Genomic DNA, 22407 nt, shown 5'->3' on the forward strand with positions numbered 1-22407 from the left:
AAGGCTGTCAGTCCCAGCAGAGTGGAGAAGGTAGTGGGTGAGGAAATAGGTGGGAAGGGAGGGCTTGAGAGTTAACTGGAGGTCACCAAGAAGCCAACAGTGAGGCAGATTCTCAGCATTTCATTCTTTCCTATTCCCAAACATAACTGCCATCACTTTTTTGTTTCTTTTTAGAACAGGGAGAATGAAAACCCTTTCTCTCTTTGCCTTGCTCAAGCATACTCTATATAGGCTTCCTTTGGCTGTCCTTCACCCATTGGATCTCAGCCTTACCCAGAACCCAGTGTAGTGGTTTGGTACACAATTCCTTTGGTAATCACACAGCCCTGCTAAGGACTTTTTTTTTTTTCTTTTTCTTTTTTTTTTTTGCTTAGGATTGGGATTGTGATGGTTGTGATGGTTAATACTATCAACTGGATTGGATTGAGGGATACAAAGTATTAATCCTGGGTGTGTCTGTGTGGGTGTTGCCAAAAGAGATTAACATTTGAGTCAGTGAGCTGGGGAAGGCAGGTCCACACTTAATCTGATGGGCACAATCCAATCAGCTTCCAGCTAATATAAAGCAGGCAGAAAAATGTGAAAAGGAGAGATGGGCCTAGCCTCCCAGCTTGCATCTTTCTCCCATGCTGGATGCTTCCTGCTCTCAAACATTGGACTCCAAGTTCTTCAGTTTGGGGACACAGATCGGCTCTCCTTGCTCCTCAGCTTGCAGACAGCCTATTGTGGGACCTTGCGGTCGTGTAAGTTAATACTTAATAAACTCATATATATATATGCTATTAGTTCTGTCCCTCTAAGAGAACCCTAATATAGGTGTTAACTGGGACACTGGTTTTATGCTTTGGTTTGACAAATATTTATATTTATAAATTTATACAAAACTTTTATTAAAAAATTTATACAAAACTGTATATGTGTTAGGCACTGTCTAGAGGCTAGGTTTACAACTGTCAACAAAACACTGTCCCTGTTCCCCAGTGTAGGGGGATACAGGTGTTTCCAATATACTCTAGGGTCCCTAGCCAAAGACGATCACTCTGTCCAGTCAGTCACCTTGCAAATTCATGCTTTCAGAATGAAAGGTGAAACACAGAGTTTCAGGGGTCTTTTTTTGTGTGTGTTTATGCCTCTGAGGGCAACAGGTAGTCCAAGGGTGATACGTGAGGCCACTGCCATCCCGAATTAGGCAAACCCAACATCATAGAATTAAGTAGATTAGAGTCTCTCTATTTGATAAGTGGAGACTTAGAAAACTGAGACATCTTCAAGACATAAAAATTAATAAAAATATTTATCTTGTATCCCAAGAGGTCTAGACCCCCAATGTCCTCTATCTGTCCTGACATGGTAGTCACATATGTGACCATCTTCCTCTACCGGATCTGTTAAAGGGTGGCTGTGGTGCATTCTAGAGCTCCAGGAAGGGGGACACACCAGAAATTCCAGACATCTAAGCAGCATGCAAATTGAGAGCACATTGGCATTAACAACTATTAAGCTTCATTAGAGAACTCTTGTTTTAAGCTCACTCTACTCCAGTCATTTTGTAGCCAGAGGAGGGCCTCATGCCTTGTAAAAACATTACCCAAGAGACACAATCACCTCAGGCAATATTTTGAATTAAATTACTAGAGGTCACACAGCTCTAATTGCCATAAACCATATGCTCTCTGTGCAGGAATTTTATGTGGTAGGGATTATGCCTATCATTTGCAAAGTCAGTTTATGGATTTTTTTAAAACCTAATTGACATATAGTTCAGCCACGCTGTAATCTACATTTTAACTTTTTGTAGTCAAAGCTAGTGAACAGCTAAAACAGCCAAGGTCCATTCGTGAGCAATTGTTAAATAAATCCATCACTTTCTCAGCAAATGCTTAAATGAGCACAAGCTAAGTAGTGTATACACATGCTTTTGGCATCAGGTAGAGATCCCTTCAAGGATCTATCTAAGCAGTAGGACTGCCTTTTCCTTTTTTGGTGGTGTCTTGGAAGGTAGAAAGCTTTCATTAAGGTTCACGTAACAAGTTTATTCTCCAGTCTTCATCAGAGAAATTCTCAGCAGCTACTAATGCTTCAGCACTTATGACTAGGTTCTCCTGAATGGAGAAGGTTGAGGTGAGCACAGGCTGAAGCAGAATCTTCATCATTGTCCCCCTCACTTTGGTATCATCTCCTAGATAACCTTTACCTGGGATGACAGCCCCAGAGAAACCTGCACAAGCTGGAGAATAGGCAACTGGATGGCTAATGTGGTGGGCTGCTCTGCTCCTGGACTAGGGAAATGGGCAAGGAGGCGAGCTTGAAACTCTTCCGTTCCTCACCTAATCTCTGAGGGAATGCTTCAGGTCGATGTATAAGAATTGTGGAGATAAGGGAACCTTTGTACGTGGTTGGTGGGAACGTAAATTCATACAGCCACCATGGAAAACACTATGGCAGTTACTCAAAAATTAAAAACAGAACTACTATATGATCTAGCAATCCTGCTTCTGGGTGTTTACACAAAAGACTTGAAATGGATATGTCAAAAAGTATCTGTGCTCCCATGTTCATTGCAGCACTATTCATAATATCCAAGTTGGAATATTGAAACTTGGAACATTGGAACAATATATGGAACCAACTTAAGTGTGTCAACAGATAGAGAAAATGTGGTATACACACACAAGGAAATACTATTCAGCTTTAAAAGTGAAGGAAAAATCTGTCATTCGTGACAACATAAATGGAATTGGAGAATATTATGCTAACTAAAATAAACCAAGGCATAGAAAGACATACACTTTCTCAATATATGCAATGTGAAACAATCAAACTCAAAGAAGCAGAGAGTAGAATAGTGGTTATAGAAGCTGAGTGGATGAGGGCAATGGGGAGATGATGATCAGAAGGTAAAAAGCCTCAGAAAGGAGAAGTAAGGTTTTTTTCTTTGTGACGTATTACATAGTATGGTGAATGTAGTAAATAATGTACATTTCAAAATTGCTAAGAAAAAAATTGCATATGTTATCACCACAGGAAATATTTGAGGTGATAGACATGTTAATTAGCTTGATTTAATTATTCTATATTCTATTCATAAATTGTAACATCACTTTGTATCCCATAAATATATACAACTATAATTTGTCAATTTACAACTAAAAATGAAAATTTTAAAAGTAATTAAAAACTCCTGTTACTTTTTACAAAGTTTCAGTTACACAAGATGAATAAGTTCTAGAGAGCTAATGCACAGCATGGTGACTACAGCTAACACTGTATTTTATACTTGAAATATGCTAAGGGGGTAGAGCCTAAGAGTTCTCACCCCCCACCTCCCCACACAGAGAGAAAGAGAAGAAGATGGTAACTATGTGAGGTGATTGATACTGTAATTAGCTCGACTGTGGTTTTAACAATATATGCATATACAAAACATCAAGTTGTATACCTTAAATACAATTTATATTTGTCAATTATTCCTCAATAAAACTAAAAAAAATTACTCCTGTTCATGCAGTAAATAAAAAGACTCAGTGACACATCACTTTCATATCCGTGTTCTCCAACTCTAAATTTGTTGTTGTCATTATAAAATAGAAAATTAAAAGAAGGGGCCAGGCACAGAGGCTCATGCCTGTAATCCCAGCACTTTGGGAGGCTCAGGTAGGTGGATCACTTAAGGTCAGGGGTTTGTGACCAGCCTGGTAAAACCCTGTCTCTACTACAAATACAAAATTTAGCCAGGCCTGTGCCTCTAGTCCTAGCTACTCAGGAAGCTGAGGCAAGAGAATCACTTGACCTCAGGAGGTGGAGTTAGCAGTTAGCCAAAATCACACCACTGCACTCCAACCTGGGCAACAGAGTGAGACTCCACCTCAAAAAAAAAAAAAAAAAAAAAAAAGAAGAAGATGATGATTAAAAGAATGGGGAAATCAAAACGGAATTTCCACCTGATTAAATAGAGAGCTTTTATTCTGGTCAAAAACATTTTCTCTATAGGAAATACAGTTTCTTTGTTATGTCAGTCTTAATCTATGATCAATCTTAGTGCTGGAAGCCCCCTACACATGTGGAATGCCTACTAAAGACTTTTCACACAGAAAATATAATACCGAACTATTAACAGAAAGGAAACTCAGACTTAAGAGTTTTAGCTCTAATATGTTAAAAAAAAAAAAAACCTGGAAGTTGTATTAAAGAAAAAATTATTCAGTGATATTTGTTAAAGCATATTAAAGAACTTATTGAAGACCATTGAGATAGGCACGGGGCCACTGCAACATGGTTTTGCAGTGGAGGAAAGAGATTGGACTCAACTGTGAACACAGCATGGGCAAAGTGGAAATTTATAAGCAGGGAGCAGGGTAGGGGCTAGTGGATGGAACTTACTAATAGGAAACATCTGTGACAAGGGGTGACTCTGGCCAAACCAACTGAAAAGTATCCTTACAGGGTTAACAAGAATTACACACCAGGGTCTGGACAGAAATATAGTTATAATTAAGCATTAATCAGGCAGCATTTTGGCCCACTTCCTTGTAACTGAATTACGTAGCACTAGATACTGACCACTTACATCCCCATTGTTCCTACAGGTAGGAATTTTGATGTTAGAATAATAGGCTTTTGTTTAAAAATTGCTTAAGATGTTCTTTAGATCTGGAATTCCAATGGAATGACTGACGTCAACCAGTTTGAGGGCCTCCACAGAGAAACAATCAGCATGAGAATGTAGTTTTCTCATCTCTCAACCCATGACTTCACCCTGCACTCTGCAAACTGCCACTCTGCCACACTTCGGCCCACCTAAAATTCCTATCCCAAATTGTTTTTAGGGAGGCAGTTTTGAGGTTTCCTACTGTTTTTTCATTTGGCTGCCCTGTGATTATTAAACTCTTTCTCTGCTGCAGTGCCCAGTGTCTCAGTATATTCACTTGCTGTGCATCAGGCAAATGAGCCTATTATATGACCTAATAGGATTCTTGCTGAAGATATCCACGATGATCAGATATTGGGGATGGGGGATTCTTGTTAAACTGACTTAGCGAGGATGGCTAAGACTAGATTTTACCAGGAATTGCACAGATGGGCAAAGGTTCAGATGGCCGAGTAAATTTGGCCATCTAGGATTAAAGAATCATTGCCAGTTGTCAACTCATCCTTACTACAAGAAAAAGCTGGACAAATTAAAAACAAATGACTTACCTTGGACACATCAGAGAACTGAATTTGCAGAGAAGACAGCCACCCTGAAATCTGTTGAGACAAGCATATCCAGAACATCACAGGAGAGGTCTGCTTACCTGGGGTAGAAGCGGCTAGAGGTGAAAACAGGTGGATGCACTTTAAATGGTAATTTTGGTGAATTGCTAAAGGCTGAGTGTGGATTACCTTGAGAGTAAGAAACACTTGGAGGCTTCAGTCTCACGTTTATAGGCTTACCCTTCAGGAAACCCACCAGGTTCTCCTAATAATGACTTGAGAAAATTCCCCTGCAGACCCTGCAGGGGGAGGGGAAGAGTAACCCTTGTGAAACAAGCCCAGAGTGTTCTTATAACAATGTCCTACTCTCCCGGAGAAAGGACTTCAGTCAGCTCTATTTCTCTGTGATGACTCTCCCAGTTCTGCTCTTCTCAGTATATTGGCTTCATCGTCAAGCTAGCTCTTTTCATAATGGCAAAGTAACTGCTGCAGTTCCAGTATTCCCATCTACATCCTATGCAGACCAGAGGAAGAGTGTCTTCTCCACTAGCTGTCTCAAACAGCAACAGATTCTCTCCCTAATTAGCCCCCTGAAACTCTCCCTTAGGTTTTATTGCAACAAATTGGGTCATAGTCCCATTTGGAACCAATCCTTCTGCCTGAGGAAATGTCATGCGTTGAGTTTGGGCTTCTGGGAGTTAGGCTAGAGTTGGGGAATTACTTTTAAGGTGAGGGAAATATCTGAACAAGTGTTCAGAAGCTTGCTCAAACTATTTCCCTCACCTTGAAAGTAATTTTCCAACTCTGGATGGGTGCGGTGGCTCAAGCCTGTAATCCCAGCACTTTGGAAGGCTGAGGCAGGTGGATCACCTGAGGTAAGTAGTTCAAGACCAGCCTGGCCAACATGGTGAAACCCCATCTCTACTAATAATACAAAAAATTAGCCAGGCATGATGGCAGACACCTATAATCTCAGCTACTGGGGGGGGATGAGGCAGGAGAATCACTTGGGCCCGGGAGGTGAAGCTTGCAGTGAGCTGAGGTCACACTACTGCACTCTAGCCTGGGCAACAGAGGGAGACTCAGTGTCAAAAAAAAAAAAAAAAAATAGTAATTCCCCAACTCCTTCACTCACCTCTCCATCACCACATTCTCTCGCTCTCTTTTTTTTTTTTTTAGGTTTTTCCAAGAATATGTAAAATGAGACTTGCAGTTTAATTAAAATCAGAACAGGGATACATTAAACAAACGAACAAAAAATACTTTTCTGATGATCAATTCTTGAGACTCAAAGCATCCCCCAAAACATTGGATATCCAGCTTATTCCTGAGAGACATCAACCGTCACAAAATGTTTTCACTCTGAACTATTCACATTTTTGTAGCAGAAAACAGAACAAAGTTCTGCAGACATCCTTTCTCTCTTCTTTCTAAAATGTGTTCACAAACAGGGTCTTTTCACAGTTCCAAAGAAAAACAGGTTTCTTTCTTGGCCAAACGGCCTGCTACTCTCACTCTGAGATCTGATTTCTTAATAAGAAAGTCCAGGGCACCAAATCCAACAGAAATTCCCAGGACACCATTGGCTACTTAAGTATGAGGGGACAGATGCTTTAGTCTTTCTATGAGAAGAGTCATTCTCCCGGGATTATTGTGTCGGTCAATAGTCCCTGGAGAGGTAGGTGGGAAGGAGGGTGAATGCAGAAGCTAAAGGGTCAGAGAAAAGAATGAGGCTTTTATGAACAGCTCACAGCAGGGCAGAATGGTCCAGTTTTACAAACCACCCACTGCAGACTCCAAACATGCACACCCAAAAACTAGAGGGGAAAGGAAAGAGCTCCTGGGGGACGAGGGGACACAACACATGGTGACATAGAACAGCAGGCTCACCTATGAACATTTCTCACGTTGCTAACACTGGAAGATGTTTAACTAAAAAGTTGCTGTTCAAAATTGTACTGAAAACATGTCTAAAAATAGGTCTGTAGTCATCTTAAAAATAATAGGTCACTGCTCAGATAAGAGGAGTGACAGATATTCTCAGATACCGACAACTTGAGGTATCTTTGATGTAAATTTGAAAAATGGCCTGGTAGAGAAAAAGAAAGGAAAGGAAGGAAAGAGGAAGACAGTGAGGGAGATAGGGAGGGAAATTCAGAGTACAATAGGAAAAGCAAGAAAACTGGGAGGAACACATTTTTTAAGCCCATGCTTATCTATCCCAGCAGCCAAACAAAGCAGATCCACAAAGGAAAAAAAGTGCAGTTTTTTTCTAAGGACATTCTGAAAATCAACTTCAAACTCAAAACAGAAGAAACTGCAATGTGAGAACAACTATCACAATGCTCACTGGACTTCAACATGATGACTGAGACTGGGCACTCAAATGGGTCAACGCTCTTCAGAGGTCATTCTTAGGCATTATCTGACACAATACCATGATCAGGCCTTACCAACCAAGTAGAGGCTAAAGTGACTCTATTACTTGGTATGGACCTGCTCTAGGAGCAGACAAAATCACTTCGCTTTCTTGAAGTACAAAAGGACTCTGCCAGCAACAAGATGCAAGCAAGAAGGAGTGGCAGAAGAAGAGCAAAACTGGTTACCAAGGGCTCTCTTCTGATGTACAGTCTTAAAAATATCTGCACAAATGCTCTAAGTAAAAGAATGGGGAGATGAACTATAATACCAAAGACAGAAGACATTCCTACTAGAGGAAAGAAGGGAAGGGGACCTCAAAACAGTGTCACAGGGTAATGCTACCAGAGTTGCACTAACTGTGCTCTGTTCCGAGGGACAAATACCTCAAGATAAAAGGGAAAGCAGCTCTCTTTTTACCATTTCCCCTTGCTGGTTTTAAAGACCCCCAGCCCAGACTCTTGCAACACTAAACCATAGGTGGGATAAAGGGAGGAGAGACACAGGGTAAGGAACATGAATGGTGTTAGGCCCGCCAGGCTTCTGTATCCCTTCCCCAGACTTCCCAGCCAGGCAGTTGTTGGTCATTGATATTTGATTTGGGACAAAATTGCAAGGTATGAGGGTGGCTCTCAAAAAAACAACTAGGAAAGCCAGAGTTTAACTGTTTTCCTCTAAGGGCTACTGAGCTCTACAGAAATACACCAAGAGCCTTCAATCTAACCTGCTTAAGTGGGAAGGGGAACAGGAGACAGTTAAAGGCTTAGCTCTAGAATCACCTCCTTCAGGATCATTTCCCCTACACACAGATTGCTTCAGGTGCTCTTCTCCTTCCTGTTCCTCCATCGTAGCACTTGACAGTGTTACATGGTTGGTGGTTTGTGTGTCTCTTTTTCTCCTAGTTGCTGAGATCGTTTATGCTACTGAATCAGCAGCATGTAGTGCAGCCACACTTAGTAAATGCTCCCCATGTATGTGTTGAAGAGAATTGGTGAAATAAAATAACTTTAGCTTTAATGATTGAAGCCTTGCTTGAGGCTTACTGGAATTATTGTGTCTGATCAGAAGCAGCCATTGACTCAGAATTGTTTTATATAAATCCTTCCCATTCCTCTCTTTCTCTTGTCTCCCACCTCCCCTTCCTCCTCTATTACACGCAATGTATATTGGAAAATTCTAAGCACATCTCACTACTGATATTCAAGAGATTTGACCACAGAATTTCGGAAGTAAATTGCTTCATTTTGGAGTCACATTGAATGTGAAAACCTGAGAATGCTTATTTTTGGGCTGGCACCTAATCATTAATAGCTGTGCCTTTTCTCAAGCACTTCAGATTTCTGAATTAATACATGATTTATATATATTTGAATTGTAACTAGTGTAAAAGAGCCTCATTTGCTTTGGTTCAAATTGCAGCCCTAACTCTCATCAGTTGTATGAATTTGAGCAATTTACTTAACTTCTTAATGCTGTTTCTTCACCTGTAACAGAGCTGTTGTAAAGATTTAATGAGATAATAAAAATAGAGTGTTGGGAATGATGCTATGTGTAATAAGTGCTCAATAAACCTGAACTTCTAGTTCTATTATTGTAAAGTAAAATAATGAATGCCACCGTAGACTCAAGTTGTTATGATTTTTAAGTGATGTAATTTGTTATGTATCCTAAAGCTTGAATCATTTATGCCTTCATGCTTTTTAAAATTCATATCATTTTCATTTGGTCTTTTCTCCATACACTCACCTATTAGATATTTTTAAATTTTATTTTTTCATTCATTTATTCATCCATGGCAAGGCTACATACCAAAGTCTTCACTCTTAAATTTTCTGTCTCTTTCCCTCTCTGCTATCTCACTGGTATCCTGAGGGCTGTTGGTCACCACCACACCTGAGGGCTGTCTGTCAGCTCCCACAAAACAGAAAAAAAAAAAAAGATTCAAAGAAGCCCTGGTTCAAAGAATAAGACAGAAAAATTTGGAGGTTTGCCAGCAAAGTTGGATACATATAAGCTCATTTGATCCATTTAATAATCCTATGAATTAGACACTATTATTACCCTGACTTTACATATAAGGAAACTGAGTCAAAGAGCAGTTAGGTAGCTTGACCAAAGCCAAACAGAAAGTGGAAGAGAGAGAAATGAAATCCAGGTTGTCTAGCTCCTCAGTTGCACAAAAATAATCTCATCCTTATTCTGGAATGACTCATTATTCAGTTCAAGGGAGAGGCAGAAAAATAGATATAACATAGGTAAGTATTAAAAATATGGATTAATGAAAAATGCTCAGAAAGCAGAGAGGAGGGAATGGCCAACTATCAAGGACATCCAGTCCTATCCTGAAGGATAAATGGATTTTCCAGGTGGAGAGGGATGTGCAGACACTGTGGGCTACAGGAACAATGTGTGCAAAGACCAGGGAGGTAGAAGAGCCTGATTCAGTTTAAGGAATGCCAGAGGGCTATTTGGATGTCTACACAGAAGGAGACATTGGAGACATGACAGTGGACACATACCCCAAAATATGGCACATTGGCATTTAAAAAAAATAGAATTAGGAAGGTCATCCCCACTTTACCCTCCCCCTTCTTCTCTGAAGTAGGTCGGAAGTCCATTATTGAGGTGCCCTCTTTAAACTCAGAATAAAGAAACATTCTTATCTCTGAAGACACAGGGACACAGAGAAGAAGTGGAACAAACAAGTCTTACTAATGGTGGGACTCAGAAAATAATACCCCAAAAGTTTGTTGCTTTGACATGCTGAATACTTTACTTATTTATGTATTTATTTTTGAGACAGAGTCTCATTCTGTTGCCCAGGCTAGAGAGCAGTGGCACGATCCCAGCTCACCACAACCTCCACCTCCTGGCTTCAAGCAATTCTCATGTCTCAGCCTCCCAAATAGCTGGGATTACAGGTGTGTGCCACCACACCCAGCTAATTTCTTGTATTTTTAGGAGAGATGGGGTTTTTAGGAGAGATAGGGCGTGTTATCTGTCATGTGATGTTATATCAGAGTCAGGCTGGACTTGGTATCTTATTGCTACAAAGAATTTATCCTGTGAGTCTAAGGATCTCTATTTTAATGTTAATGCTGCCTCAAAAAAAAAAAAGGACATTTAGTATCTACTCTTTCTGAAGCCTGCTTACCTGGAGATTTCGTCTATATAACAAGAACTTTGGCTTCCATAAGCCCTCTATTTTAAACCCAAGCATTTCTTTTTGCTGATTTTAACTCTCTAGGCAAAGCTTAACTCATTCAAGCAATTGCAAACCAGGAAATCTTTAAATCCACCTAGGACCTGGAAGCTCCTGCTTTGAGGTGTTTCAGCTTTCTGGCCCAAACCAATGTATTACTTACATTTATTGATGTATGTCTTTGCCTGTAACTTCTGTTTGCCTAAAATGTATAAAATCAAGCCAGAACCCAACCACTTTGGGCCCATGTTCTCAGGGCCCCCTGAAGCTGTGTCACAGGTCACGGCCCTTACATTTGGCTCAGAATAAACCTTTTCAATATTTTACAGAGTTTGGCTTTTTTCATTAACACTGGGGCAAAGGCTAAATATACTTTATATTGTACCACGAGGGCTATAAATCCTGATGAGTAATCGATTTTCTGAAGAGGGAGATGGTCCTGCAGTCTGTTGCTCAGATAAATGTATTTTTAGGAAGTTTCTTTGTCAACCAATAACATTATTTGTAACTTAACCTCATTGGGTGAGAATTTCCCAAAATAGTCTATTAAAGTGATGTTACTATAGACATTTCTAATTCTTAATAATCCTATTAAGCTGTGTGGTTGATACAGGTTAATATAGGAAGGGTCCCTCCTACCCCTAGATTTTTTCTTAAACGAAGAAAATATATTTAAAGCAGTAGCAAAAAGTAAAAAATTGAACACTTAGCAATGTAAACCTGTGTTAGTTTAAAATAGGTAAAGGTAAAAATTAAGAAACAATTGCTTCAGTCCAGGTAAAATTTAGTACATTCAAGAACAAGGTTCATGGCAACGGGAACGGACAGGAAAGATGTAGTCAAGTATTGTTCAGGATATAAAACGTAGAGGACTTTATAGATTGAATGGGGAGGGTGAGGAGAGGGAAAGTGTGACCACCACAGCCATTTGGAAGAATGATAAAGCTACTTACCAAGATACAGAATGGTGAAGATAAAGCAGATTTTGAGGAATGAACTTAATTTTGGATACACTGCTGCTGGAGTGCAATGGCACGCAATCTTGGCTCACCGCAAGCTCCGCTTCCCGCGTTCAAGCTATTCTCCTGCCTCAGCCTCCCAAGTGGCTGGGAATACAGTCATGTGCCACCACACCTGGATAATTTTGTATTTTTAGTAGAGACAGGGTTTCTCCATGTTGGTCAGGCTGGTCTCGAGCCCCTGACCTCAGGTGATCCACCCACCTCGGCCTCCCAAAGTACTGGGATTATAGGCCTGAGCCACTGCGCTCGGCCTATATTATTTACTTTAATAAAAAATTAAGTGTAGTCTTTGCTGGGAGACATTTAATTGAGGAGGCAGTTGGGAACACATGTCTGGAGCTCAGGATAGCAGTAAAGCCTGGCGGTCAAAGCAGAATAAAGATCAATGCTATGGCTCAGTGGATGATAGCATCTGTCCTTGCCCTGCCCTTGTGGGATTGTAATGTATTGTGTGTGTATTAAAGTTGCTAAAGCGTTGAGACTTGTTCATTTTATTAATTCAATGAAACTAATCAGGCATCACCATGGTTAATAACCCTCCTTGTAAACCACAGCAGGAAATTTTCTGATTCTAGGCAGAACACAATGGCCATAAATTTTGCACTATGAATTATAGAAGAATGCAGAAATCCTATGCCAGCCCTTAACTGAGCAACCACAGGAGGCCTAATTGTCTGCAATCCTCTCTCTTCCTCATGCTCAATGTCTGGGAACTAATTTCAATTGCTGATTAAAATGGTCATTTCCTCCCTTGTATTTCAGTGTTCATGACTACATCCTTAGAATTCCACAAATTCCATCAAGTGTTAGGAGTAATGGAGCTGCATAGTCAGGATAAGCCTTTCACCCAGTACTGAGGACACAGAGCTAATAATGAATAGGAAAGGATGCAAGGGGCATGCTGAAAAGTTAGAGGCTACAGTGGCTAGGCCAGTTTCACCATGATGTAGTAACTGTTGGAGTTCAGAAAGTAATACACCAAAGTATCATGCTATGGCATGCTGAACACTTTGAACTACAGTGAATTATAAGAACTTAGACGTAGACCCAGAACCAAGGACTTTTCAACTTTCTCCTATGTTTCCCCCTAAGTACAGGGTGGAAATCTCTCTCTCTGAAGTTCCAGTATCTGAAGTTTGGAATACAATTGCCTTCAGTCCCCTCCCTGAAATTGTATTAACCAGAGAATATTAGATTCATATCTCGGAAAGGAAGACTGAGGAATGTCACCACACCTAGACACTTCGACACAGGCTATTGTTTTCCAGTCCCATTCAATTTCCAAAGAGAGTTACTTACAAACTATCATTTATTCTTTGGGCTCAAACAACTCTCTTGAAAATAATTTACTGCCATTCAAAATTGCCTATATTCCCCCATTTCCCTATCTCCTGTAAAGAGAGTATTTAAGCATCAACCATTTGGCCCTTCTTTGAGTATCGTACCTTGCTTGGCTCTTGTGCACACTTGCACATTGATACATTTATGTGTCCTTTCTCCTGTTAATCTATTGCCAGTCTATTGCAGCAGACTTGAAACTTCAGACAAAGGAAAAAGTTTCCTTTGCCTCTAACATAACCAATATTCTAGCCAAGGGAAAAAATTTCTTCATTTTTCTTTAATGCTTACTTTAAGATAAAAGCCAGGAAGCTCCTAACACTTTTATGAACCTTAGAATCAAGTAAAAGAAGATCTTAAATTAAAGACTTCTGAAAAACTGAGGTTAAGTCCAGATGACTTATTCGACTTAGAGTCTTGACTAAAACACCTAGCGGCAACCTCCAAAATTCAGACTCTTTCTGAATACTCTTACACATCCAAGGTCAAAGGAAAGGGCTTTAGTATGGATTTTCATTTCTTTCTCTCTATGAAACTGGATTTGTTACCTATGATCAAAGTTAAAGAGGTATTTACACTTGAAGGCCTAGAGGCCTTCTAAAAATATTGTCCGCAAAATTTTTATTTAACTCATTTTTAAACTTATTCATTATTGTTAAAATAGTAGAAAATGGATTAGAGTTGAAGGCAGATAAACTGAATTGTAATTTTAGCATTTATTCATTCATCTAAGCAACATGTTTGCAAATCTATGTGACACTGGGCAAGTGATGGAACTTCCAATGTGCCTCAATTCTTCCTTCACAAAATGAGTGAGTGAGATTAGATGATGTCTAAGTTCATTCTAGCACCAATATTCTTTTATAAAATTAAAGATGAGTTCTATTGGGAAAAGAATAGTCCTACTGGATTGTATTTATCTCTTAAAAAAACCAAAAGTCACATAAATAAAGAAAAAATGGTGTAATGGTGAAACATTAATAAAGATACCAAGTCAGAAAGAACTGAGCTTGTCAATAAAACCTAAAAAGTGGCAGATGCCATGCCTGTAATCCCAGCACTTTGAGAGGCTGAGGTGGGTGGATCATTTGAAGTGAGGAGTTTGAGACCAGCCTGGCCAACATGATGAAAACCCATCTCTTCTAAAAATACAAAAAATTAGCCCGGCGTGGTGGTTCACATCTGTAATCCCAGCTACTCAGGAAGCTGAGGCAGGAGAATTGCTTGAACCCAGGAGGCAGAGGTTGCAGTGAGCCAAGATCACGCCATTGCACTTTAGCTTGAGCAACAGAGTGAGACTCAGTCTCAAAAAAAAAAAAAAAAAAAAAAAAAAAAAAAATGGCAGACTCAAGGTAGTGCCATTAGGGCGGTTCCAAAGCTTTTAGTCTGAAAGATGCTTAATTTATGTCTTACAGTTGGAATTCTATTAGGAAAATAGTGGGGATTTTTGTATAGATTTTCTAACCCTACGAAATTCTTAATTCTTAATAATAAAACAGAGGAGAAAATTAAAACAGAGCCAGAGCTGAAATGAACATCAGAAATATGTTTTGCTTAACCATGTATTTTCTTTTCTCAACCATATTTCTATTCCACTGCAAGGTGTATAGTCGTCTAGGTTATAACAATAACAAAAATCACAAACACTGTTAAGCACAGCTATGTGCCAAAGAGTCTGTTAAATGCTGTACACAGTTTCACACTGGATTTTCACAGAAATTCTATAAAATAACCATTACAATTACCCCCACTTAATAGTGCAAGAAATGGAGACTTTGAAGTCCCTTTTTGTTTTGTTTTTTTTTTTAGACGGAGTCTGGCTCCATCACCCAGGCTGGAGTGCAATAGCGTGATCTCGGCTCACTGCAAGCTCCGCCTCCTGGGTTCACGCCATTCTGCTGCCTCAGCCTCCCGAGTAGCTGGGACTATAGGTGCCCGCGACCACGCCCGGCTGATTTTTTGTATATTTAGTAGAGACGGGGTTTCACCGTGTTAGCCAGGATGGTCTCGATCTCCTGACCTCGTGATCCGCCCGCCTCAGCCTCCTAAAGTGCTGGGATTACAGGTGTGAGCCACTGCGCCCGGCCTGAAGTCCTTTTAAGTAACTTGCCTAGGGACACACTACATAGTTAGTAAGCATCAGAGTTATAATTCAAATCCAAGCCTCTCTGTGCTTAAAGTCAGAGTTCTTGTCTCTATATCATATTTCTTACTTTCTTTTCCTCGTCTCTATAGAACAGTGGATGCCATAATGATCAGTGCTGACTCAAAGGGAAAAGAGAGGTGTTCTAGGTGTGAATTACAGGCACATGGTGTCCTTAAGAGAACCTCGTGGCTGGGCACAGTGGCTCACGCCTGTAATTCCCAGCACTTTGGGAGGCCGAGGTGGGCGGATCACGAGGTCAGGAGATCAAGACTATCCTGGCTAACACAGTGAAACCCCATCTCTACTGAAAATATTAAAAGTTAGCCTGGAGACGTGGTGGGCTCCTGCAGTCCCAGCTACTCGGGAGGCTGAGGGAGGAGAATGGTGTGAACCTGGAAGGCGGAGCTTGCAGTGAGCCAAGAAGGTGCAAGTGCACTCCAGCCTGGGCGACAGAGCAAGACTCCATCTCAAAAAAAAAAAAAAAAAAAAAGAGAGAACCTCGTAAATAGTTGTTGGCTTGTCTGTGTAAATTGACTTCACCACAGAACAATTCTGGAGATAAATTTACTGACTAGAATTTTACCAGTTATTTAATCCGATATAAAATATAACATCATTTCACATAATGAACAACACATGGGTAATGAGGTTCAGAACATACCACCCCAATACATGACTATAGGAGACAAGAATATGCCACTATAAAATATGCCTCTTTGGCATATTGATTGTTTTGAGCTGGTTGTTTTAGACCTAAAACCATAAAAACCCTAGAAGAAAGCCTAGGCAATACCATTCAGGACATAGGCGTGCGCAAGGACTTCATGTCTAAAACACCAAAAGCGATGGCAACAAAAGCCAAAATTGACAAATGGGATCTAATTAAACTAAAGAGCTTCTGCACAGCAAAAGAAACTACCATCAGTGTGAATAGGCAACCTACAGAATGGGAGAAAATTTTTGCAACCTACTCATCTGACAAAGGGCTAATATCCAGAATCTACAATGAACTCAAACAAATTTACAAGAAAAAAACAAACAACCCCATCAAAAAGTGGGCGAAGGACATGAATAGACACTTCTCAAAAGAAGACATTTATGCAGCCAAAAAACACATGCAAAAATGCTCATCATCACTGGCCATCAGAGAAATGCAAATCAAAACCACAATGAGATACCATCTCACACCAGTTAGAATGGCCATCATTAAAAAGTCAGGAAACAACAGGTGCTAGAGAGGATGTGGAGAAATAGGAACATTTTTACACTGTTGGTGGGACTGTAAACTAGTTCAACCATTGTGGAGGTCAGTGTGGCAATTCCTCATGGATCTAGAACTAGAAATACTATTTGACCCAGCCATCCCATTACTGGGTATATACCCAAAGGACTATAAATCATGCTGCTATAAAGACACGTGCACACGTATGTTTGTTGCGGTACTATTCACAATAGCAAAGACTTGGAACCAACCCAAATGTCCAACAACGATAGACTGGATTAAGAAAATGTGGCACATATACACCATGGAATACTATGCAGCCATAAAAAAGGATGAGTTCGTGTCCATTGTAGGGACATGGATGAAACTGGAAAACATCATTCTCAGTAAACTATCGCAAGGACAAAAAAACCAAACACCGCATGTTCTCACTCATAGGTGGGAATTGAACAATGAGAAGTCATGGACACAGGAAGGGGAACATCACACTCCGAGGACTGTTGTGGGTTGGGGGAGGGGGGAGGGACAGCATTAGGAGATATACCTAATGCTAAATGACGAGTTAATGGGTGCAGCAAACCAACACAGCACATGGATACATATGTAACAAACCTGCACATTGTGCACATGTACCCTAAAACCTAAAGTATAATAAAAAAAAAAAATAAAAATAAAAAAATAAATTAATAAACTATAAAAAAAAGAAACTACAGACACATAAGCTCTGAAAGGCTATCCTTTTGTAAAGAAATGTACATTCATAGAGGAAATTTTCATTAGTAAAGTTATCTGTATCAGGAAAAGAGCTACTCTGAGACAACTTTTGTCACCTGAGAGATTTTTATCTGAATAATAAGGCCACTTTTATTCATTATATATTTCCCTCCTTTACCCTCCCGGAATTTGTCTCTATCAGCCCCTAGAAGCCACAAAATCCTATTCATTTTTGCAGCTGAAAATGATATATAAAACTCAATCACCTGGGTGCGTCTTTGAGCCTCACATTTTTGTGAAACTCCTGTGTGTACGTTTGCAATTAAAATTGGTTTTCTCATGTTAATCTGTCTTTTGTCAAATTTATTTGTAGACCAGCCAAAGAACCTCAAGGTCTCATAGTGAGTCATTTGCAGAAACAAGGCAGAAATCTGATCCATCATTTGGCCATATGGTCTTTTAGACCCATCATTTTTCTGGGAAAGTAAAAGGTGATTCATTTCTCACTATTATTTTTTTCTGTGTGATCCAGCCTTTCATGTGTAAATTAGGGGCTCCTTCTGCATATGAATAGGAGTGGTGGGAAATAGACTGTTAGCTGTGTCTCCTGATCTGTAAGATTTGGATAACTTTTCCATAAACCACTATTTTGAGAATATAATTCCATGCTTACTACTACAAAAATCTGAAAAGTCTTGAGGTACTCACAGCCTTATGGTCACCCATAGCTCTGAACCTCAGCATCCAGGGACTTAGGTGTGTTCATGGGTTGACCTTAACATCATGCTTCTCTTGGCTTTGTTTTATACCTTATTAGCCAAAAACATCAACTTCAGACCTTTCTTCACATTCAACTTTAAAAAAGATCTTCTCTCAAGGGCCTTATGTAAAGCTGATTATGCTAAAAATTTGGACTGGTGCTGATGAGAGAGGAAGGATTTACATCTCAGCAACATAAGCAACCAAAAGTTGAACATTAGACATTCGTGTTCATAAAATTTCATCAGCCACTTTGCTGCAGGGGATGTGAATTCACTGTTTTAAAATGCATAGTTCCTGCTTGGGTGGTTTCTCCATTTCTCCATTCCAGTTTTTTATCCTTCTCTCCTCTAATCCTGAAATCCCTATTCTTTTCTCATATACATACCATATTATTGCATGCAGTCCTGAACTCAACCATAGCACCGGTGTCTCTTTGGCTGAGTGTTTTGTCTGGTCATCTCAGTCAGCCCCATGCATATGATTATGTATGTCTTAGGTCGAAATTACTGGACAATGTCCCCTCCTCAGATAATTCTTAACCAATGATTGATGGATACCCATGCGTAGATACCCCAGGTCCCTCACCCTTGGTTTAGGTGACTCTGAGCCTATGTTCTAAAGGGAGCCTTACAATCCTTCAGCGTGTTTAAGCTCTCGTTGCTAATACATGTTTGATTGGTTTATTTCTCTTGTCAGTCTCCCACTGCCCTACCAGTGTTTTATGAGTTCACCTCCCATATAAGCCAACATTCTCAGATCTTTGTTTCAGGGTCTGCTTCTGGGGGAATCAAATATAAGAAATGCCCACTTGAAAGATTTGTGAGTTAATTCCCCAAACATGGTTTTCTCCCTAAAAGGAATTATGATGCAAATTGTTAAGACAAAATATTTATTTTTCCCTTCTGCTCTAAGTATACTTGTCAGAAAGGTTTCCTAATATAATCAACATGCTATTTGGGGGGTTAAAACAGCAGTGACTCTGAAAGTGTGAGGTAACCAAGGCATGCTGATTTATCCTGATCTTCCCATAAAAATGGCATTTTATTTAGAGCATCGGTACTCTTATGCTGGAGAATCACATGTCTGGCAAGAGATAGCAAGACTTAAGTTGAAAATGCCAGTAAGAGCATACCTCATATATGCTTCTCAAGGAAATCCATTTTAATTCCAAGGTGAAGTTTGAGAGTCACGATTCTTCTCAGCTTCATGATAATTTAGGAAATAGTAATTCAGCATTTACTATGTGTTCAACACCATGCGAGACCTAGGAAACATAGAGATAAAAGTAACATATTGGGTGCCCTGCAGGTGTTCATTTTCTAATGGAGCAGACAGGCTTTAATCAGCTATGTTAATTCAGCGTGGTAAGGGCTCTACTGGAAGGATGCACAAACACCATTTTAGCAGGGTGTTTAGTCTTTGCATGAAACACATACTTAACAATGGGTTACTAGGTAAATGGAAGAACAAAATGAAGACTTTCTAGGTGAGGAACGGAGTTTCTGTATTCTCTTAGATACTTCTGAAATTTTCCTGGAAAACTTGTGTCAATAATCTTTGTGCACAGACATCAAAATTCAGGTTTCAACTTTAATCAAGGATGTTTTAGAGTGTCAGCACCAGGAATGACTTAGAGATCATCTAATTTATTTAGTGAAAAAAATATAAAAGCTAATGAAATATTCCAAGGTCAAATAGAAAAATCATCCAGTTCCATCCTATCACCTTTTACGTAAAGACTTTTCCATATCACACACACACACACACACACACACACACACACAGACACACACACACAGATGCCCACACAGTCATACTCCTCTACTCAAACAAGTAAAAATTTGAATTAGAAAAAATAAAGCAGAGGCCGGGCGCGGTGGCTCAAGCCTGTAATCCCAGCACTTTGGGAGGCCGAGGCGGGCGGATCACGAGGTCAGGAGATCGAGACCATCCTGGCTAACACGGTGAAACCCCGTCTCTACTAAAAATACAAAAAACTAGCCGGGTGTGTTGGCGGGCGCCTGTAGTCCCAGCTACTCGGGAGGCTGAGGCAGGAGAATGGCGTGAACCCGGGAGCCGGAGCTTGCAGTGAGCCGAGATCGCGCCACTGCACTCCAGCCTGGGCAACAGAGCGAGACTCCGTCTCAAAAAAAAAAAAAAAAAAAAAAAAAAAGAAAAAAAGAAAAAATAAAGCACCACATTTAGCTAAAGTTTTCTCCGATGTTTTCCAGGGAAAGGGGAAATTAGTACAATTGAACCATTTCAAATATTATAAGACCGGTGTATGACACAATGGAATTGGACTTAGAATAATAGCCTAGGTTGCTTACAAAAGTCCACAGATTACTCTTTTGAGGATAATCTCAAGATTGCCTTTATGTTGAAGAAGATCCTGGTTTATATCTTCTGTTTTTCAGGAAATGTATTGTTTATCTCTCTATTTTTCAGGGAATTTCCCATCATTAAATCTCTAAAAGAGAAAACAAATCCTTTTGGAATTCTATTTTGCTGTTAATTTAAAAGGGAGAGAAAGAGAATGCAGTAAAAATTTTAATTAAAACTAGCATTTGGAAGTGCATGGGTTAAGGTTACACTGCATTTATAGGAAAGCTCTTTCCGGCTTTGAAAAAGGAGAAATAATTGCATTGCCAGATTGTGAAGATATGTATTGACAGTGGTGTGAGATGCTCTTGATATAGATTGTCATCTACTTGAATAACTGGCATTTTGCTTAAAAAATGTGATGGAGCATTGACCAGACAAATGCAGGAAGAAAAATGGGGCTAGAGAAATGGTTTAATCATGTTTTAAAAACATGATTAGCAGGTTGAAGAAGAAGCAAAAGTTTTTTTTCATTTATGCAGCAAGAAGACAAGAGTTAGAGTTTCTTAAGATGGCCCAAAAGTTTTTGTATTAAATCGTTTGAATGATATACATAGGTCTAGAAAAGAATGCTCTTTTCAGAAGTTTTACAAATGGAATGGAAGTGACTCGCCTAAAGAGCATTAGGTGAAAGATGAATGTGTGAGTCTGACAGTAGAGAAGCCAGAGGGTTCATATATTAATGAAGTATCTGATTTTAGCAGAGAGGAAGGAGCATTTTTTTTTTCTAGAAGTAGTTGTGAATGATGGGTTAAAAGGTTTTGCTTGCTAATTTGAAGTGACAGCAGTTTAATAAATCATATCTCCACAAATCAGAATTATATCAAGCAATCAAATTGCAAGTCTTGAGTTTGAAAGTTCATGCAACCAAGTAGATGTCAATACATAAATACAGAATACAAATACCCAAAAAGTCAGAATCAGACCTTGTCTATCCTTTTATTTTCACTAAGCTGAGCCTGTATAAGTAGGCAATAGCCATTTTGCTAGATCCATATTGAGTGCCAACCATGTTCTAGACTTTGTGCTGGGCTGAGGATACAAAACAGTTCATATTCTGGTAAAGGAAGACATTTAAGATGAACTAATACATTAGATGCAGTGAAAAGGTGCAATATCGAGGTACTATGACTGGTGCAATTAGAAAGAATATTGGTAAAAGAATGATCTGAACAGGTGGATCAGAGAAGCCTTCACAGAAAAGGAAATGGTGGATTAGTTTCTTGAAGAAACAGTAGGAGATCACTAGGTGAATGAGTAGTGTCAGGGCCAGCCAGGCAGAAAGAACGGGATTTGTAAAGACACAGTAGCATGATGTAGTATCTTATATTTGGAGAATTACAAGAAATTCTATATTGCCGAAGAGAAGGATGCAAGGGCAGGAGAGTGGGTAGGGGAGCAATTTTGACAAGAGATATGGCTGGAAAGTTAGGTAGGAGCTAGATCACTGAATTTCCTTGCTAGACAAAGTTTGTTGCTAAAGTTTAACAAACTAACTTGCTTTCTCAATACAATTTATATGGCTGGCTGTGTTTTGATGGGTCATTTTAAGAATGTGGAGCTATCAGGTTGTCTAGAAAACAATTCAGATGGTGGAAACAAAAGAGTGATGAGCTCTGGGCTACAGAGCTCTGGAAAGAGACCTTCACACATAATGAACTTATTTGAAGTCAAAAAAATTGACAGTGCGAACCGTGCTTGACATTATGAAATAGAGGGAAGTGATGTTAGGCCAGTAAGTATGTTTTGGTATGACACAATGTATATTTGTTTCTCTGGGTTACATGGGAGCTTTATCTTCAGGAGAAAGCTCAAGGTGGTTGTAAAGGATTCAATGGTGTTCCCCCAAAATTCATGTCCACCTGGAAGCTCAGAATGTGACATTTGGAAATAGTTTTGGCTGATATATTTAGTTAAGTTAAAATGAAGTCTTTTTTTATTAAGGCAATTCTCCAAAGGCTAATGTTTATTAATGACCACTTTGAACCTGAATTCTATGAGAAATATC

Source organism: Symphalangus syndactylus, chromosome 3, assembly GCF_028878055.3.
Source record: "Symphalangus syndactylus isolate Jambi chromosome 3, NHGRI_mSymSyn1-v2.1_pri, whole genome shotgun sequence".
Lineage (NCBI taxonomy): Eukaryota > Metazoa > Chordata > Mammalia > Primates > Hylobatidae > Symphalangus > Symphalangus syndactylus.